Below are 19,821 nucleotides of genomic sequence, written 5' to 3' on the forward strand. Positions count from 1 at the left end.
TATCAAAACATGGAAACTAAAAGTAAAGCTTTTAGAAGAAAATATGAGGCCATATGTACAACCTTGGATTAGGTAAAAACTTATTTATTTATTTTCAAAAATTTTATGTATGTATTTGAGAGACATCATTCCAAATTAGTTTCGATAACTTGTTTCACTGTGATATTTTTATAGACATGATCTTGAAAACTGTGAAAAGAGTTTGAAGTTTAATGGGAAATGTTTTTATATGTTAAAACTTATTGTCAATTACTATTTCAAAGTAGGGTGACATAAGACAAGAATCCCACATAGAACTATTACAAAAACAAGATAAAATTTTAAAATTATCTGTTTAAATGTGTTCAGGAGCTACAGAAGCTTTGAGGACTAGAGGAGCTAAGGTAACAGAGGACAAAGACATTCAGAATACTGAGTTGATGATTTATAATTCCTATTACTCTGGGTCCATTTACTGATTTTGTGGCACGCATAAGAGGATATCCACATAGTAAAAATCTCTTAATACTATATGCCTAAATCAATTCTAGACTGATGACTATCAAAACATGGAAACTAAAAGTAAAGCTTTTAGAAGAAAATATGAGGCCATATGTACAACCTTGGATTAGGTAAAAACTTATTTATTTATTTTCAAAAATTTTATGTATGTATTTGAGAGACAGAGACAGAGCACAAGCAGAGAGAAGGAGGCAGAGGGTGAGGGAGAAGCAGGCCCCCAGCTGAGCAAGGAACCTAACATGGGCCTTGATCCCAGGGCCCCAGGATCATGACCTAAGCCAAAGGCAAACATTCAACTGACTAAGTCATCTGGGCATCCCTAGGCAAAAATTTATTAAGTAGAGTACAAAAACACACTAGTCATGAAGAAAAAAATAATATGATTGGTTATATTAAAATTAAGCACTTTTAAAAGTGGTTAAAAGAAGCACTTAAAAGTCACTGAGACACTGGAGAGCCCCTATAAATCAAGAAGTAATAGACCATCAAACTTACAGAAAAATGGCAAAGACTGGCAGATACTTACTAAAAGAGGATATTCAAATGGACAATAAAATGTGAAAAGTTGCTCAACTTCATGTCATCAAGAAAATGTAAATTAAAACCAAAATTCAATGTCATCAAAATGACCAAAATTAAAAAGAGAAATAAGGCCAAATGTGGACAGCAGAATTCCAAAACCATGATTCCAGCATCCTGGTCTCTACAACTATTGACTGATCGGTAGGTAGGGTCTGTAACTTGCTTATAACTAATACAAGATGCCAAAGATGAGTGGATTGTGCAAACATAATTAAGGTTTCTAATCAGTTTAAGTTAATAAAAAAAATTATTCTGGATGGTCCCAACCTAACCAGGTAAGCCTTTTTGAAAAAAGGTCTTGGAAAGTAAAAAATCTCTATTGTTGGCTTTGAAGGAACAAGGTACATTTTCTATAGCTGCAAATAAATTAAATCTTCCAGATATGTAGGAAACTTGGAAGAGGACCCATCCCGCATAAAGCCTCTAGATGAGAAGAGCCTGTCCAACACTTGTATTTCAGTCTGTGAGTCCCTAGCAGAGAACCCAACAAAGCCACATCCCAACTTCTGACCTATAGAAACTATAAAGTAATAAATGTATGTTGTTTTAAAACACAGAATTTGTGGTAACTTGTTATACAACAATTAAAAATGAATACACAGGGGTGCCTGGGTGGCTCAATGGGTTAAGCCTCTGCCTTCCGCTCAGGTCATGATCTCAGGGTCCTGGGATCGAGTCCCACATCGGACTCTCTGCTTGGCAGGGAGTCTGCTTCCCCCTCTGTTTCTGCCTGTCTCTCTGCCTGCCTGTGATCTCTCTCTGCCAAATAAATAAATAAAATAAAATCTTTTTAAAAAAATGAATACATGAAGCAATTAGAAAGATGTGGAAAATTGGATCTCTCATATGCTGCTAAAGGAATTGTAAGCTGGTGCTATCATTTAGAAAAACTCTTTGGCAGTATCTACTAATGCTGGAAATGCACACAAATGCTATGACTCAGCAATTTAACTCCTAAGTATGTATCAAACTCAAATGGATGCCTATTTTTACTACAGAATATGTTCAGTGATGTACCTGAAAGTACTGTTCACAAAGCCAAAACTGGAACCTACCACTTATCTCTAATCTACATAATGGATGAATAAATGTGTTATGGTAACCAAGGTATGCTCTACAGGAATAAAAATAAAAGAACAACAATCCTATGCAACTACAACAATTTTTGCATACATAATGCAAAATGAAAGAAACCTGACACAGAAGATTACACACTGATTCCATTTATATAAAGCTCAAAAGAGGAAAACCATTCTTTGGTGTTATAAAACAGGATAGTGAATTCTCTTTGTGAGGTAGTGACTGGGGAGATACTAAGGTTCAGAAAATGTGGGGCGCCTGGGTGGCTCAGTGGGTTAAGCCGCTGCCTTCGGCTCAGGTCATGATCTCAGGGTCCTGGGATCTAGTCCCGCATCGGGCTTTCTGCTCAGCAGGGAGCCTGCTTCCCTCTCTCTCTCTCTCTCTCTGCCTGCTTCTCCATCTACTTGTGATTTCTCTCTGTCAAATAAATAAATAAAATCTTTAAAAAAAAAAAAGAAAATGTGAACTAAGCTTTTTCTTAATGTGGATGATAGCTTATTTTAGAAAAATTTGCTCACTAATGATGTGTGCACATAACAATATATATATTATTTTTCAGTATATATATTATTTTCAGTATATGTAATATATATTATATATATTATATATAATATATCTATATTATATATAATACCTATATATATATATTATTTTTCACTGAGCCTGGGTGGCTCAGTGGGTTAAGCCTCTGCCTTTAAATCAGGTCATGATCTCAGGGTCCTGGGACTGAGTCCTGCATCAGGCTCTCTGCTCAGCAGGGAACTTGCTTCCCCCTCTCTCTGCCTGCCTCTCTGCTTGTGCTTGTGCTTGCTCATGCTCTCGCTCCCTCTCTCTCTCTCTCTCTCTCTGTTAAATAAATAAATAAATAATCTTAAAAAAAAAAAAAGAATCTTACTCATATATTTGCATGTCATTAACCTAACAATTCAAATTCTAGAAATTTAAAGCATTTAATGAGAGACATATTTAAAGATGCTTATAATAGATGCACATTACTAATACTAATAGCTCAAAATACTAGAAAATATCACAAAACATATTCTAACAGATGTTACAAACTTTTCTTTGTAGACAGAGAGCTACTTGTATTGAAAAGATGCAAGTGAAATAAAGTAGAATGGAGATTCTTATCAGGGGCAATATCTACTTGATCTAGCATAATTTATTAACAATATTACCTTTTAAGGTCAATATCCAGAATAAGTATATCCCATTCCAACAATGGAAGAAATTTCAAAAGCTACTGGGATGAGTTATGGGGAAGAGAAATTCCCTGGAAATTTTTTGCAAAGTAAAGGAGAATATTAGAGTTAAAACAAAATAATACAATAAAATAGTGAACTAATATCTTCAAGGAATTTGTCTATTCCATTTATTTTGCTTCACTTAGTTGACTTACTTTTATTTTTTTAATTTAAATTCAATTAGCCAACATATAGTACATAATTAGTTTCAGAGGTAGAGTTCAATAATTCATCAGTTGTGTATAACACTCGTGTTCATCACATCACAGGCCCTCCTTAATGCCCATCACCCAATTACCCCACCCCACCCCGTCTCACCCCTCTAGCAACCCTCAGTTTGTTTCCTATAGTTAAGAGTCTCTCATAGTTTTTTTTTTCCCCTCTCTGATGACTTCCCATTCAGGTTTCCCTCCCTTCCCTTATGATCTTCTGTGCTGTTTCTTATATTCCACACATGAGTAAAACCATATAATTATCTTTCTCTGATTGACTTATTTTGCTCAGCATAATATCCTCCAGTTCCATCCACATCGATGTAAACAGTAAGTATACATCCTTTCTGATGGCTGAGTAATATTTCATTATATTGAGAAAATTGGACAGCCACATGAGGAAAAATGAAACTGGACCATTCTGTTACAACATACACAAAGATAAACTCCAAATGGATGAAAGACCTCAATGTGAGACAGGAATCCATCAAAATCCTAGAGGAGAACACAGGCAGCAACCTCTTCGACCTCAACCAAGGCAAATTCTTGCTAGACTTATCTCCAAAGGCAAGGGTAACAAAAGCAAAAATGAACTATTGGGTCTTCATCAAGATAAAAACTTTCTGCACAGCAAAGGAAACAGTCAACAAAACTAAAAGGCAACCTACAGAATAGGAGCAGACATTTGCAAATGACATTTCAGATAAGGCCTAATATGCCAGATCTATAGAGAATTTATGAAACTCAACACTCAAAAAAACAAAAATCCAGTCAAGAAATAGGCAGAAGACAAGAAAAGACATATCTCCAAAAGTGATACACAAATACCCAGCAGACATATGAAAAAGTGTTCCATATCACTTGGCGTCAGGGAAATACAAATCAAAACCACAATGAGATAGCACCTTACACCAGTCAGAGTAGTTAAAATTAACAAGTCAGGAAACAACAAATGTTGGCAAGGATGCAGAGAAAGGGAAACTCTCTTACAGTGTTCATGGGAATGCAAGCTAGTACTATGGAAAACAGTATGGAGGTTCCTCAAGAAACTAAAAATAGAGCTACCATATGACCCAGCACTTGTACTACTAGGTATTTACCCAAAGGATATAAGTGTATCGATCTGAAGGGATATACACACCCCAGTGTTTACAGTAGTGATATCTACAATAGCCAAACTATAGAAAAAGCTGAGATGTCAATTAACAGATGAATAGGTAATTTTCTTTTAAATATTAACACTAAAATTTCTGAAATCTTTAACTTATATCTGTAGCAGCAAAAGGAAAGTGTGTGAAAATCTCTCTCACTGCAGTCACATTTGCAAATACATTTAAAACTACTTTTATTATGATGCAGTAAAGCTAACATATTTAAAAATATATATATTGGGTCAGCTCCTGGAATAACTTTAAGAAAAGCCTATGTAGGAAGATTCTCTCTAGATAGAAAGCTAGAATGTTTCCTTCATTTTTCAGAAGTTATTTGTAAGATGTGGTATTCTTAAAGTTTCCAAGGTGAATATAAGTTAAATCTATAAAGTAATTAAAGAGTTTGAAAAACACATTCCCCTTAAGTGTTTCTTTGTAAATCTATGTGTGATTGTGATATGTGCGACATTGCTTACTGTTGAGGAATAATCATATTACAGTCTACTGAAGAAATTAACAAATTATTCATAGCTCCAGTTCATGAAAAAGTAACTTAAGAATGATATGGTTAAATAGAACTATATAATCAGTCCTTGTCTTCTCTGCAGATGACATGCTTTATCTGAGAAAAATTAAACATATTACTAGAAGTCATAACAAATGTTTACAAAGGATGAGCTCAAAAGAGGAATTCTACTCTTTTTCCATTTCGAGGGCCTCAATTTCTTTGTAAATGAAATATAATGTCTAAAACATTTTCACTGCTTGCTTGACAAAGACATTTTATTATCTTCTCCTTGGGATTTCTTTTTTTTTTCACCACAATCCTCCATGAAATATTTTTAAACACTCTGCTCTGCACTATATGGAGTAATGAAAAAGGCATAGTCTCCATTAGGATGAAAATATGTTCAAGACAAACATGGTCAAGTTGGAAGAAATAAGTGGTCACCGACTCTCATGCCATTTTGTAATTCTGCACAGAGACAGAGTAGACAAATAGTCATCAAATCTCATTAACAAATTAGAGATTATCAATCACAATGACCCAGCATTAATTATCTTTCTTCCCAGATTTTAAAGATATGAATATGTTAACAGAGTATGGAGTACTGAGTTCCTAAATTTGACAAATCTGGTTTCAAAAGCAAGTAGCAGCCAAGATTTTCAATATATATGTGTGTTATATATAAGTAAGCAGTATAAGTGTGCAAAAGTCAGTGAAGATGAGAGACACCTATTTATTTGTATTACAGAGAATTTACCCTGAAAAATATCCTGCTTACCAAGTGAAAAAGAAAGCCATAAACACAACTTTACCATTTTTTCTTCTTTTTCTCTTTTATATTGCAAATAAGCTGATTTCCCAAGAAAGGTAATGTGCTAGTAAATGTCACCACAATTTCACAGTACCAGTGTACTGAATTAATTGAAGCTGTTAGTTCGGAAGAATGGTTGTTCTACTAGGCAGGTTGGAGAGGTCTATTTTTCATTCTCTTCCCTGTTTTGCAAGAAAACAAAATGAATTGATTGTAGATCAGTATATTCTACTTATGGCCTGTTTTATTATTAATGACAAGAACACATTAAATCATTTCCTGATTACATCAACATTTAGAAAGAAAGAATAAATTGAGTTAACATCATTTTTCAAGTATTGTAATGTTCTTGGCCATTTGAACTACATCTTCATTTCAAGATGTGATTTAAGATTCCCTCTTTAGTTTAAAAAAAAAAAGAGGAAGAAGGAGAAGAAAAAAAGAAAACTGGAGGTTCATTAAATCTTCTTTTCACTTAACTACACTATTAAAAATTCTAAAAATAATGCTATCAAAACATGTTTCAAATACTCAAGAATGTTTGTTAAAGATTTAGAACTCTTGAAACTTTTTTCATTAAGCATAGCTTTTGCCATTGAAAACAAATATAGTTATTTCTTCGATTAAAAATAAAAATGTAATACAGTCATGATTTGCTAAATATAACCTGTGTTTTGGTTGCTAGGTAGTGTTCATCACCAATCAATCACAAAACGTTTTTAAACATCATTATTTTAATGCCTGTAGAAGGCATCATGAGAAAATATAAAGACACTTAGATATTAAAATATTCAAAAATTCCGGTCTCAGAAACTAGAAAGAAGAGAAACAGCAGGTGTGTGTTGTAAAAGGATAACTGATTCTATCTTTTGCCATTTTATAGTTCTGCACAGAAACTAAGTGAAGTAAACAAAAAGTAATTAAATCTTTTTAAACAAATTTTTATCTTTAGAAAAAATATAAAATCTTTTACACAAGAAAAACATTCTAGGTTTTTTTTGTTTGTTTTTGTTTCTTTGTTTTCTTGTTGACATTCTAAATTCGCTTCCATGTTTTAACTTTTCAAATGCTTTTAAATGTATACTGCATATGGATATTTATATTGGAATCTATCTTTAATTATAAATATGCGCCAGATAGCATTACACAGAGATTTGTACAGGGAAACATGTTTTAAATTTCTCTTTTCTCTCTCTGTCTCCTATTTTTTTAAAGTATTGAGGACACTTTTTCATTTTATTAATGTTTAAAATACATAAGTTACAGTTAGTCTATGAGGCTAAGAGAGTGCCCATGTGTATACCGACATTTTGTGCTAACTAAACTTAGTAGGAATTCTAGCCCAGATTTGACCTTGTATTAAGAAAAGTGTGCTATAAATGTCTTCCAATATCTGAAAGGTTTTCCCATGGAAAACATAAATGGGTATAAGTTAAACAGAGAGACAAAATTTTACACAACAAAAATAATGACTCTCTAACAAAGTAAGTTTTTTAATAATGAAATATAAGTTAAACAGAGAGACAAAATTTTACACAACAAAAAAATGACTCTCTAACAAATTAAGTTTTTTAATAATGAAATAGACTATTTTTAAAAGCTCCTCATTATTGAATTTTTAAGGGAAGGGTTGATTTGAAATGTTTTCACAAAAGAGTCAAGGACCTCAGAAGGAGCCTTGGAGAAAGGGAAAAGAGAGTGGAATGTCTCCTCCATCAGATTTTATTATTCCAGTTTTAACAGGTTTATGGGAAAGACTTTCATGTAAAATATGGAATGAATAAAACAGTCAAGAAACAATATTTCTATAAGTGCTTATGACAACTAAACAAATGATCAAAAGGCAACAGGAAAAGTAGAGTCACAGAATAAACATCCAACTATCCTTTGAAGAGACATGTAGGGAAAACAAATTTGATATTAAGAGTTCAAGAAGTGGCCAGTGAAACACATGTCCACAGCAGAGGCTCAATAGATGAATGTACCAAAAGGGGATAAACCTTTGCCCTCAAATAAATGACCATGACCCTGAACAGAGACACAAATGCCAGCTGTGCCACTATGGTTGAAATGAACTTGTATCAAGTCGGAGGCCACATGTACTAAACTCTTTCTGCAGAATGAGCACAATAGTCAAAAGTCAATTTACTGACCTACTAATACAGTCTCTCAATATCTCAGAAAGAAAATATAGTAATCACAACCTCACTTGTGTTTTCTGCTGTGCAAATCTACAGTTGTTAGGAATTAGTTGTGCTAACTGTACCTCGATTGAGAAGACAGTAACACCCTCCTTGGGTCTAGTGTTCAGTCTACTCTCCTCCTCCACCCTTAGAAGTAAAACATTAACCCTTTCCACAGTCCTCCAGATGGCATCATGTGTCTCTGGGCACAGCATCTGAACTTTTTTTTTTCTCTACATGTTTCACCTTTCAAATTTCAACCCTTTGAAAGGATTTTTTAAAACACCAGTGACCTCGGGACTTAAGGAGGAACTGAAAGCCTGATGTGCTGCATATCACACCTGCATTACTTCATTTGCTAGGGCCCTAACTATAGTATGTAAAGCTACAAAACAAGAAAGCCTTATCTATCCTATAAGGAATTTAGCAATATACAATTTCAAATCCTATAAAATATTTTTCATTAAACAGTATGGTTAGCACGATAAGCAGTTCCACACCCTTAATGTCAATATTTAATAACAAAGCAAGTTACCCTACATTGCCATAGAGGATAAAAGAATACTAGACTGACTATTCTTCAACCTGCTAATTGTATTAACAATGGAAGCAAATGTCCCTATCTGCTAATATCTTTACTGAAGTACATAAGGGCGAAATGTTATGATGTCTAAGTTTCACTTTAGAATACTTCAGGATCAAAACCAAAGAAAACAGGGAGATCAAGGAAACAAAAGTGATTCATGCCAATGATTGTTGAAGCTGGGCTACAAAAACACAAGAATTCTTTATACTATTTTCTCTATTATCCCTATATTTGAAGTTTGAATTCCTCCATAATAAACAATAAATAAAAACAAAAAAAATTTTCATGTTAATCTGTATATTTATTATTCAGTTCATTCCTTTCTTTTCAGCTTCCTCATTGGAACTGTGAAGACAGCTCCACTTCACACAGAAGTAAAAATAAAAGCTCAGATAAACTTTCAGACTGACTACAGCAAAGAAATATTCTGATACTGCTTGTGGATTCATTTTCCACCCCAAAGTTTAGGTAACAGTGGAGACAGAAAACAAAATGGAGGAGAAACTGAGATGAGGGATGACTACATGAAGGAAGTGGCGTCTTCCAAGTGGGAAGAGAAAGAGAAACCTAAGTTCTAAAGTGCCCTTCAAAGCTCAACCTCTCTGCACCGCACTCTGTTGTCCTATTACTTATAGACAACCTGCTATCCTGTTACGGAACCTGGACTAGATCCTGACGGAAGAACCAAGCAGCACTCAGAGACTTTGGAGGATCAGAGGTTTATTTAACGCCAGCAGGTTCAGAGGAGACTGTTCTCCAAAGGTCTGAGCCCCAGGCACAAACAGGGAGGGTAATTTATACCCTTCTACTTCTGCATACTTGGTACTTTTGGCATGCATGGAAAAAGGATAGGAAAGAAGAACCTGGAAGGGCTTTGAGACAGGAACTGGAGTTTACCTGCTGGTTTGGGTTGGCCAGCTTAGAGTACAGTTTTTCCCTTATTAATCCAACAATTCTAATGAAAGAAAAGGTACTTGATACTTTTGTGTAGTTACTGTCACAAAAAGACATCTTTCGCCTCCAAAAAGTTACAATAAACGAATCAATGGAAGTCTCATTCAGCTCAGTATTTATGCCACTCATGAGCTTTGCATAACAAAACTGTTTTGTTTCTTTTGGATATCTGAAAATGAATTTGCTTTGAGAACACTTTGAAGCTTAACTCTCCATTTTTTTCAGCATTATTGAGATATAATTGACAAATAACTCTGCAATATATTTAAAAGCTACAGCATGAACATGTGAGATGGAAGTACATTGTGAAAGAATGCCTACCAAGTTAATTAACACATCCTCACCTCGCATATGTACCTCTTCCTTCCTTCTTTCCTTTCTTTCTTTCTGATGTAAATTCTACTCTCTTAGCAAATTTCAATTATACAATATACTATTATCAACTAGAGCCACCATTTGACTCTCCAAATTTTAATGCAATGTGAAAAAGACAGATTTGAAAAGACATTAGCAATGCAAATGAGAAGCAAATCTTCTATTTCTTATTATATTCATTCTAAATAAGAGAAGTACCAAAAAATACCATCCTCTTTTTATGATACAATTTTTCAACTTTATGATGATGTGAAGGCAACACACATTCAGTAGAAATTGTACTTTGCATTTTGATAGTGACATGTGGTACCATCATCTCTAGTGATGCTGGGCAGCCAAAGGAAGCCACAGCTTCCAGTCAAACATCCATCACAAGAGTATACAAGGAATAGATACACTCAGAACCATTCTGTCCCTCTACAACCATTCTGGCTTTTTACTTACAGTACAGTATTCAATAAATTACATGAGACAGTCATTTGATTATAAAATAGGTTTTGTGGGGGCACCTGGGTGTCTCAGTGGGTTAAGCCCTGCTTTCAGCTCAGGTATGATCTCAGGGTCCTGGAATAGAGCCCTGCATCGGGCTGTCTGCTCAGTGGAGAGTCTGCTTCCCCCTCTCTCTCTCTGCTTGCCTCTCTGCCTACTTGTGATCTCTGTCTGTCAAATAAATAAATAAAATTTTTTAAAAAATGGGCTTGGGACACCTGGGTGGTTCAGTGGGTTAAGCCTCTGCCTTAGGCTCAGGTCATGGTCTCAGGGTCCTGGGATCAAGCCCCACATCAGGCTCTCTGCTCAGTGGAGAGCCTGCTTCCCCCCTCTCTCTCTGCCTGCCTCTCTGCCTACTTGTGATCTCTGTTTGTCAAATAAACATATAAAATCTTCTTAAAAAATTCAATGATTTTTCCCAACTGTAGGTTAATGTAAGTGTTCTGAACATGTTGAATGTAGGCTAGGTTAAGCAAAGATATTTGGTAGGTTCGGAGCATTAAATGCATTTTTTTCTTAAAATGGGTACCATAAGTCGAGAAAGATTTGTGTTTTAAATTCCACTGTTAGAATAATTAGAGAAATTGCACATGTCATGGTGTGAGAACTAGGGAATTCCAGGTAACACCTCGTCTTTAGCCTGGCTTTTAGACAGAACTGCCTCTAGGCTGACAATTTGCCATACTATAACGTCCTCACCCATCTTCCTTTACTGAAATAGCTGAAATCTGCATTAAGTTAAATACACACATTATAGGTTTATATACTTAGAAATTAAGAACAAAAAATTAAAATGTCAGTGCAAATCCAAAACTTGAATGAATAACATAGTGAATTCACATTTTCCAGCTTAGTTTAATTTCCTGATTTGTATCAGATGTGTTGTCCATTTGAAGGTATTTTGAATAAAGAAATCTGGATCTGAAAAACTAAATTTTTAGGTACTTTGAGCTATAACATATAATAATAATTAACATTTATTAAGGGCTTTCTCTGCATATGAATTACTTAAATACCTTATGTAGATCATCCTGCAACCGTTATAACAACTCTAGGAGTAGATGCTATTCAGAATAGATACTGGAAGATAGAAATTGAGACTTAAAGTATTCCTTAACTTACCTGAAGTCTCAAGACTAGTAAATGGTGAAGTTAGAATTACCATATAGTATAACTTTAGAGACACCATTCTATTGTACCTATCAGGTGTCAGTGCAACTCTTATAAACTTACAGCTGTAGAATTGGACATACTTGTTTCTCTGGACTGATGTACGACTTAGCCCACCAATTCCTCCTGATGGGAAAATTTATGTCTCTCTGTCCCGGCCCTTCAGGAGAGAGAGAGACACTCGAGAAATTAACTAGCTGTAAAGGTAGTGATAGACTATAACTGATGAGTATAGAAAAGGATCATTAGATTTAAGGATACCATTTAAAAGGAATTTGGCAGAAAAATTACACTGGGGACTAACAGGCCAGCATTAAGAGTATTAACTGGATCAGTTTAAAATATGGTTCCTAATCGAGAAGGCACTTAGGTGGTGCTTGGACAAAAAGATATTGACTCTGAAGTTCACATAAGGAAATCTCAGTAGATTGTTCAAATAATTCTAGAGCTAAAGACTTGTTTACCGGTGAGTCTGATTACAGAAACTCTATCGTGCTTATCACGACCCTTTGTGACTATATAAATAATCTGTAGTGAATTTTAGGAGCACTATTGTGTATCCATTTAAGAAATGTTAATTCTTTCATACAAAATTTGATTTTCTAGAAGTAGACAGTTTTTTAAAGACAGATATACTGATGAAGATCAGGATTCAAATTCATTAATAGATTTTTAGTTACAAAATATCTATGGTTCTTTAGGTGACTAGGTGGATATTGATAAATATCTAGAAAGAGCAGTGTTTTGAGATGTGACCACATCTTCAACATAAATGACTGGCCTTCCAGGTCAACTAATCTGAAGCATATTTCATTGTGAGTCCTTCAAGGAGCAGATGCCAAGATGGAATTAAATGCTGAGAAGATTTATCAGAGGGAGCACCTATCAAGGATAAAGAGGAGGAGGTAGAGTAGGTACGGAAAACCTTCAGACCCCAAACACAGGTCTCATGCCAGTGAAAGGAGAGGAAGGAAAGAGAATTGGTTAGGCAGAGTCTCAGAGCAGTTACAAGGATGTTTCCCAGCCAATGGGGAGCTAAAACCATGACTTCGAGGAGTCCCTGTTCCGGAATGGACCCGCACTAGTCCGCCCATAGTGCTCACATATTCTTTGAGAGCACCCCAAGAAAGTGTGGCCTTAGCAGGGAAAAAGTACTAAATATAGAGAGGCAGCAACTGAAGCTGTCAGCCAACCACCTGCTAAGCAGCGTATTTCCATGCCCATTTCAAAAAAGATAACATTCATTTTACAATGCATATATTTTTATATGATTATTAAAGCCAGCTCTGTTTGCGGTACTCAGATTGTCATGGCACCTTTTCTCTCATGTTCATAGTTGTGACTAACTTTCAACACGCTGCCAGAGAATGTCAGACACAGCTGATACCAGAGATGAAGAGGCACATCAGCCACTGACATGTTCATGGGGAAAGCTGCCATCTCCCCTCTCCACACTTGGGCAGGGCTTTCCAGGCATGAACTCAGAAACGTAGACTCCCTTCTCCCCTTCTCTCTAGTCCTTCCATTTCACTCTTCGACTGAAATAAAAATACAGTGCGCCTATACTGAAAAATGTATACACAACAAAAAGTAGAGGAAAACAAAAGAAAAAGTAACCTCCTTTTTAATGTATTTGAAGCCTGCTTGAATTTATCTGTCGAAGAAGAAGAGAGATGGGATTTATTGCACTGATTCCAAGATGCTGTATGAGGTGGTAAAAACCAGCACTATGATTTGGATTTAAATAGGCTTAGGTTTGATGCCAGCTCAGCTGCTTGTTACAAATTATGTGACACTGGATAAGCTCCTTATTATCTTTCTTTACCTGTAAGATGGGCACAGAAACTTAACTTATAGATGTGTCAAGAGGATAATAAATAATTTATGTAAATGACCCTGACACAGAGTATGTGCTCAACAAATGTCCTCACTGTTAAAAGATGATACCACTTTCTAGAAAATAATCTGAAGATTCCAGAAGATATTAAACAGTATGATCCTTTATAAACATTGAACCTTCCTGAAAATTTTCTCTGAAACATTAGAAGTTCAGTCTGTTAATTTTGTTAAGCATATTCTTTGTTACTTTAAAAGTGGAAACAATAACAAAAATATTTAAGTACAAATTGGCATTCCTGAAATTCAGACTTAAGGTTTGCAAACAAACAATTGAAATATAATCATTCCTCATTTCCCACTTAAAATAAAATGAAAACAATCTTGAGCAAATTACATATAAAATAGCAGTGAGACCCACTGGGCAGTAATTTTATCTTCCTGGAAACAGTGGTTTCCACCCTACAATGTTGGGCTCACAAGTCCCTCTGAAATTAGAATCACCTCCTGATGTAATAGAGCTCCAGAAAAATGACTCTCAATTTGGAAGTTATGTTTGAAATAGAAGTTGAATGTAATAGACTTAGTGTATACTTTTTATTTTTATCTTATCTTAGGTGATGATATAATCAGAGATAACCAAATGACAGAATACATAAAAATTTCACTCAAATTAAGAGAGAACGATTATCCCATGCAGGTTCAACAGAAAAATTAAAATAAGTTACTCATCTTACATGAATTATATTTAATACTGTGTTTGACTTGAGAATTGTAAAATAGCATAAATCCTAAATATAAAACAACTAACCCTCTTTATGCTTCTTAGCACCCAGGTCACATATAAGTGTGAAAACGTGTTCTGGGAAGATCAAATTTCCCATCTAGTTGTCTAAAGGATATTAACCCTCCATTATTTATTAGGTCTATTATAAAAGAAATTCCTGCATAGTCCCAAAAAAGAAAAAAAATTGTCATGGTTCCCAGGGAGAAAAAAATAAAAAGCAAGGATTATCCTTGAAAGCAAAGAAGAGAATGGATTTTTTGTCTTTTTTTTTTTTTTTTTTTTTTTCTTTTTTTACTGAGTTGTCAGAAGAGTTGCCATGGGCACCAGGAGGGGCCTTGGTTTAAATGTCAGATTTCTCTTGAACTACTGTCTTTTTGGCATTCTTTCTTTGTTATTCTGTTTTCTCCATTTTTTTTTTTCAGAATTTAACTAAACATCCTTTTTTGCTTACCATCCTTGAAGTAACTCTTTTTCCCCAATTGCCAAAAAAAATGTTTTTTTGCATTGAAGTAAATAAATCCTTGATTTTTATGTTTGCTTGTTGTTTCACTGCACTTACATTGATATGACATATAAATGAAAGAAGCAAAAGTATTTGTCATACAAAGGTATCCAAATGTAATAGAATAATGTTATAATGTCATTATAAATCATAGAATTTAGCCAAAACAAACCACATTATGTTATCAGAATGCTACTATATGGCATATAGTACATAACATTATTTACTTGATAGAGGGTGTGTGTGGGGGTGTGTGTTTGTGTGTGTGTGTAAAATAAGGAAGTACCCATCAACAGATAAATGAGAAGGATAAAAACCTTATTTTTAGGGGGCAAAATTGATATGGGCCAGCCATATTATTTGAATTGATATACCTTATATCTAATTTTAAGAGTTTAAATCCAAGTTTTAAAAACCCCTGGAAAAAAAATCAAGTTCCTCAATCTGGCAAGAGGCAAATATGCTTGATTACATTTTATTTTTAAGAAAGGTAGATTGGCAAGTTGATTTTGCTTCTAGACATCCATTGTCTAGAAAGCAAAATCAAGCCAAATTATCTGCTCTGGGCTTTTCCCTTCTTCCTTGTCTGTCTCCCTGCTGCATTATTCCCTCCTCCTCTTTGAAAAGTTCAGCATTCATGTTTTGCATACTTTTTGCTAGTGTTAACATGCAAATGAACATTACTGAACACTGAAGCAGCTTCATGAATAGGGAAGGCAGGCGAGCAGAGGGATTTATATCTCTGTTGATGCAATTGTGTCAGGCGCTCTCTTGTGGGCCCCCAGCATGAGGGCCATCATTTACATAAGCGAAGGCCAGCCTTCCATTGGAAGGAAAAGAGAATGGTACATTTCTTTCAACTGATCCAAAAAAAAATGTATTATGTGAGTGGATTGGAATAATCCTTTAGGAGAGAGGCAGTACAGAATTACTTAGTAATCCATTTAACTTCCCTCCAGACTGGCAACATGGCCCCTTTACTCCCTACTTCAAAAGTTGAATGTCCTCAAATTAAAAAACTTTTAGATTTAATTGCTAGAGTACCAGTTTGACTAGTAAACTGTGAAAATCAAATGGTCCCACAACTTCCAGGAAAATGCTATATATCTGAGTAGCTCTTTAGTAAAACAACAATATAATTTTAAGATGGTACAGAGCAGCAATTAAAATATTATTGTGCTCATAGTAATAAACTGTTATTGAACTGTGTATCGGAAAATAGTCTTTGCAAAGCATGTAACAATAATGCTGTTTTAATTCCTCCAGGCAGAAATGAAAACGGAAGCCATGCAAGAGAGAGAAAGTTACTCAAGAAGAACAAGGAGAAGAAGCCATTTTGGATTCCATTCCTACCGGAGGGGTGAGCTGGTACAAGGTTCCTTTATTTTTATCTTTGATTTTTATCTTATCTTAGTAGAGGAGAAGAATCCCCTTACATAATAAATAATTCAAAACGTTAGTCAAGTGTGTACTGAGGGCTATACTATAAGCTTAACATTGTAAGTACAAGAGAAAAATAAGATGGGGAGAAACAAGGCAAGTATAAAAACATGAAAGTAGAAAAATAGCGAGATAAATGTACAACTGTGCTATATAAATCATCAAAGCTGCTGAACTTTCCAGGAGGGGGAATGTCTATAAAAAGTTTAACTGGTTAAGTGACTTCAGGGAAGTAATGGGATAAGGTATAGTTCCTAGTGTGTTGTCCATGTGGCAGCCACTAAGCATATATGGCTCTTTACATTTAAATTTAAGTATAAGCAACATTAAATATAAGTAAAACTAAAATGTAAACATAGATGTCTTACACATTTCAAGTGTTCAATAGTTTAATGTGGTTGTTGGGGAGGTAGAAATTTTCCTTTGTCCAAGTTTCTTCTAACTGGACTAAAATTCATTTTACATGACAGTTGAACAGGAGAAAATCAAATTTAGTTTTGTACTTACAGGGAATCCACACGGACAAAAAATTCTGAAGATAACCAGGCAACAAGAGGCTTGTATTACATCCTGAGCTAAAGACAGTAGAGGTCTGGGGATACAAAGGAGAGGAAGACCCTTAGCAGGAGGTTGAGCAAAGATGTTTGGAAAATAGAGGTAGCCCTGTTATGCAAATAAGTTTCTTAGGTAAAAAGAGATGTCTGTTACTAGCACTTTTCCTGGTACAGGTTCTCCTTTCCAATGTAAATTTAGGCAGTTGAGGAGAAAGTAAAGAGTTTTTCCTGAGTCTGTTGGGATTTGATGGCTTTTAACTCAAAATAATCTTCATGCCAAAGTAACCCATCTTGGGGCAACAAACCCTTGGCCTCTCCTTGGCTATGCAGATACAAAATATGTCCATCATCACAGAAAGTTCTTTTGGACAGCAGAGTCCTAAAGAATGGGTGTAATTTATTTCCTGAAAAGATTATGCTTGCACATTCTGGCAAGGAAACTATGAGTGAACACAGAAAAGTAGGAAATGTTACATTTCTGGTCACAGGAAAAGACTGAACTGACAGGATGAGAAATTTTTACACTGCAAAGCATAGGAGAAAAAATTTAAGGAAGACCTAGGCTAAAGACCTTTGCAACTTGGACAAACCAAGAAACAACATGACAAAAATTATATTTATGAATGATTATTTTGCCAGTGGTGTGGTTGGATCAAGAAGGGAAGGGGAAATCTCTGCTGAGATTTACACAATCTTCCTATGCAAAGATGACAGCTTACATCAGAGGAGTGAGGGTGGGATAGAAGGGAAGGAATGGCTATTAGCAAAAAAAAATTAAAAAAAAAAAAGAAGAAGAAGAAGAAAGAAAAAAAAAGTCTTGAGGAAAAATCATTTTTAGAAACTGAGTGTGGAAAATAGAAAACAAAGAAGAGGTTATAAATAATTCCTGTTAACCTGAGTGTCTGAAAAAAATTACAATCCTCCAAAATAGAATTAGAAACTTGATACTCATTCTCAGTCATTCACTGATTCTTCTGTACCTCCCCTTGTTGAAAAGAAAATCATGACCCCCAAACGGTATCACTTAGGCCAAGACTTCAAAGTAGGTCAACCTCCCCAGAAATGTAGTCTTAACCAGTCAGTCAAAAATTTTCTGATCAGCACCACTGAATCTGCCCTATGGACCCTCTCCCTCCCTCAAAGGATGATGAGGTAACCTGCATGATAAGTCACCTTCTTCCCCCTAAGGAAAAGTTACCTTGCTCAAAACCTTTTCTTTTGCTAATAACTTTCTTGCCCCACTCTCCTTCCTATAAAAAGTTTTATTTTATAAAACTTCTCAGATCTCAGCTCTATTTGCTAGATGGGATACCAGCTGATTCATGAATCATTTAACAAAACCAATTAGATCTTCAAATTTACTCAGTTGAATTTTGGTTTTTGACACCTTACATGTCACTTTTACACTCACCAAAATGATGATTTCATACCTTCTCCTCTTGCATCCACATTCCTCTGCTCTCTGCCTTTCTCACCATCAACTGATGATATTGTTCGTTGCCTTCCTTGGGAAAATAGAAGCCACGATATGAGAACTCCTTCCTTCTAAATGCAGCCAGCTGCTTTCTTCTCTAGCCACAACTTTTCCCTTTCTCTTCTCGGTGGAGAAGGTGACCCTCCTCCAATCCATCACCAGCACTTGCACTTGTGCTCTGGATTACTTCTAGTGCCTCAGAGATCTTGGTCTATAATTACTTAATAGTCTTTGTTCTATCATTGATTTCTTCCTCTAGATTCTTTCCCAGAGCACATAGAGAGCGTATTGGGTTATGAACTTTGCCAGTACCTCCATTCCCCATTGTCCATCAGCCAAATGTTGGACGAGACTGACCTACTTAAGCTTCAAGGCATAAGCACCCCTGGTAACAGTATTCCCCTATACACAGTCACCCAGACCCTAGCCAATTAGAAAGGCAAATAAGGATTAGGGAAGGCTACCACCCAGCACTAACATCTAAGGAGGAGTGAAGCAATATCCTTCTACATTTGAGAAAAATATTAGCAAACATTATACTGATTTCCAAATGTCACTGATTATTTTACCTGTAAACCAACTCCATGATCTAACACAGACTTACATGAAATAAACTTGAGTCTTTCTAAAATCTTGGAAGATTCTGGTCACGAACTGGGCTCTCAGATTAACACCTGAACTCTTTTAACAACTGAAAGATACCCTTTAACTATACAGCAAAACAATGAAAATTATCTCGATTCTTGCAAGAGGTAGTATAAATTTGAAAAGATATGTTTGGAAGAACTGGAAACCAAATGACTTCACAAAGAGTTCTAGATGTGAGATGTTTTAGAAAGAAAGGAGATCCTGTCAGGTGTTAAGGAAGACTCAAGCCTCTTGGGAGGACTGATCTGGACTGACAATGTTTCAGAAAGTCTCCAAGTTTAAGTGAAGTGACTGACAAAATGAAGAATACTTCCAGGAACCTCACCATATTTGAGGATATTAATATTTCCCAATGAGAGGAAATCTGACCCTCTCTGGAATACATCAACTAACAGCCTTGGATTGATTCTGCATCAGAGAAAATACTAATTCAGGTTACCAGGCAGACAAAAAAAAATTCTTTCATCTTAGAGTCCAGATTGCAAAAAGAATAATATTGTTATTATTTAATATATGTGTGCTTGGTATTTTCCTATACAAATCCATGGTATAAATGCATCTTTACCAAGTAATAAAACTTTTATTTAATTCCTTCTAATCATAACAGAGTGATTTTTACGATCCTTAAGATGACTATGGCAAGTTGTGTATATTTTTTAGTCTTATCAAAACTAAATATAACTAAGACTTTTTACTCTCAACTATCATGCCTCTTTAGTTTACAAAAAGATTAT

The 19,821-nt window shown here is 35.2% G+C and overlaps 1 long non-coding RNA gene across 1 annotated transcript in view; it reads right to left on the reverse strand.

The window, feature by feature from the left end:
• LOC132014352 (uncharacterized) overlaps window positions 1-18,459 on the reverse strand; it is a 320,626-nt gene extending 302,167 nt beyond the window's left edge. Inside the window, exon 1 of the long non-coding RNA XR_009403304.1 lies at window positions 18,377-18,459. This is a non-coding gene — a long non-coding RNA (uncharacterized LOC132014352). The remainder of the gene's footprint in view (window positions 1-18,376) is intronic.
• Between the last annotated feature and the right edge of the window lie 1,362 nt (window positions 18,460-19,821).

This window comes from Mustela nigripes, chromosome 1 (assembly GCF_022355385.1).
Source record: "Mustela nigripes isolate SB6536 chromosome 1, MUSNIG.SB6536, whole genome shotgun sequence".
Lineage (NCBI taxonomy): Eukaryota > Metazoa > Chordata > Mammalia > Carnivora > Mustelidae > Mustela > Mustela nigripes.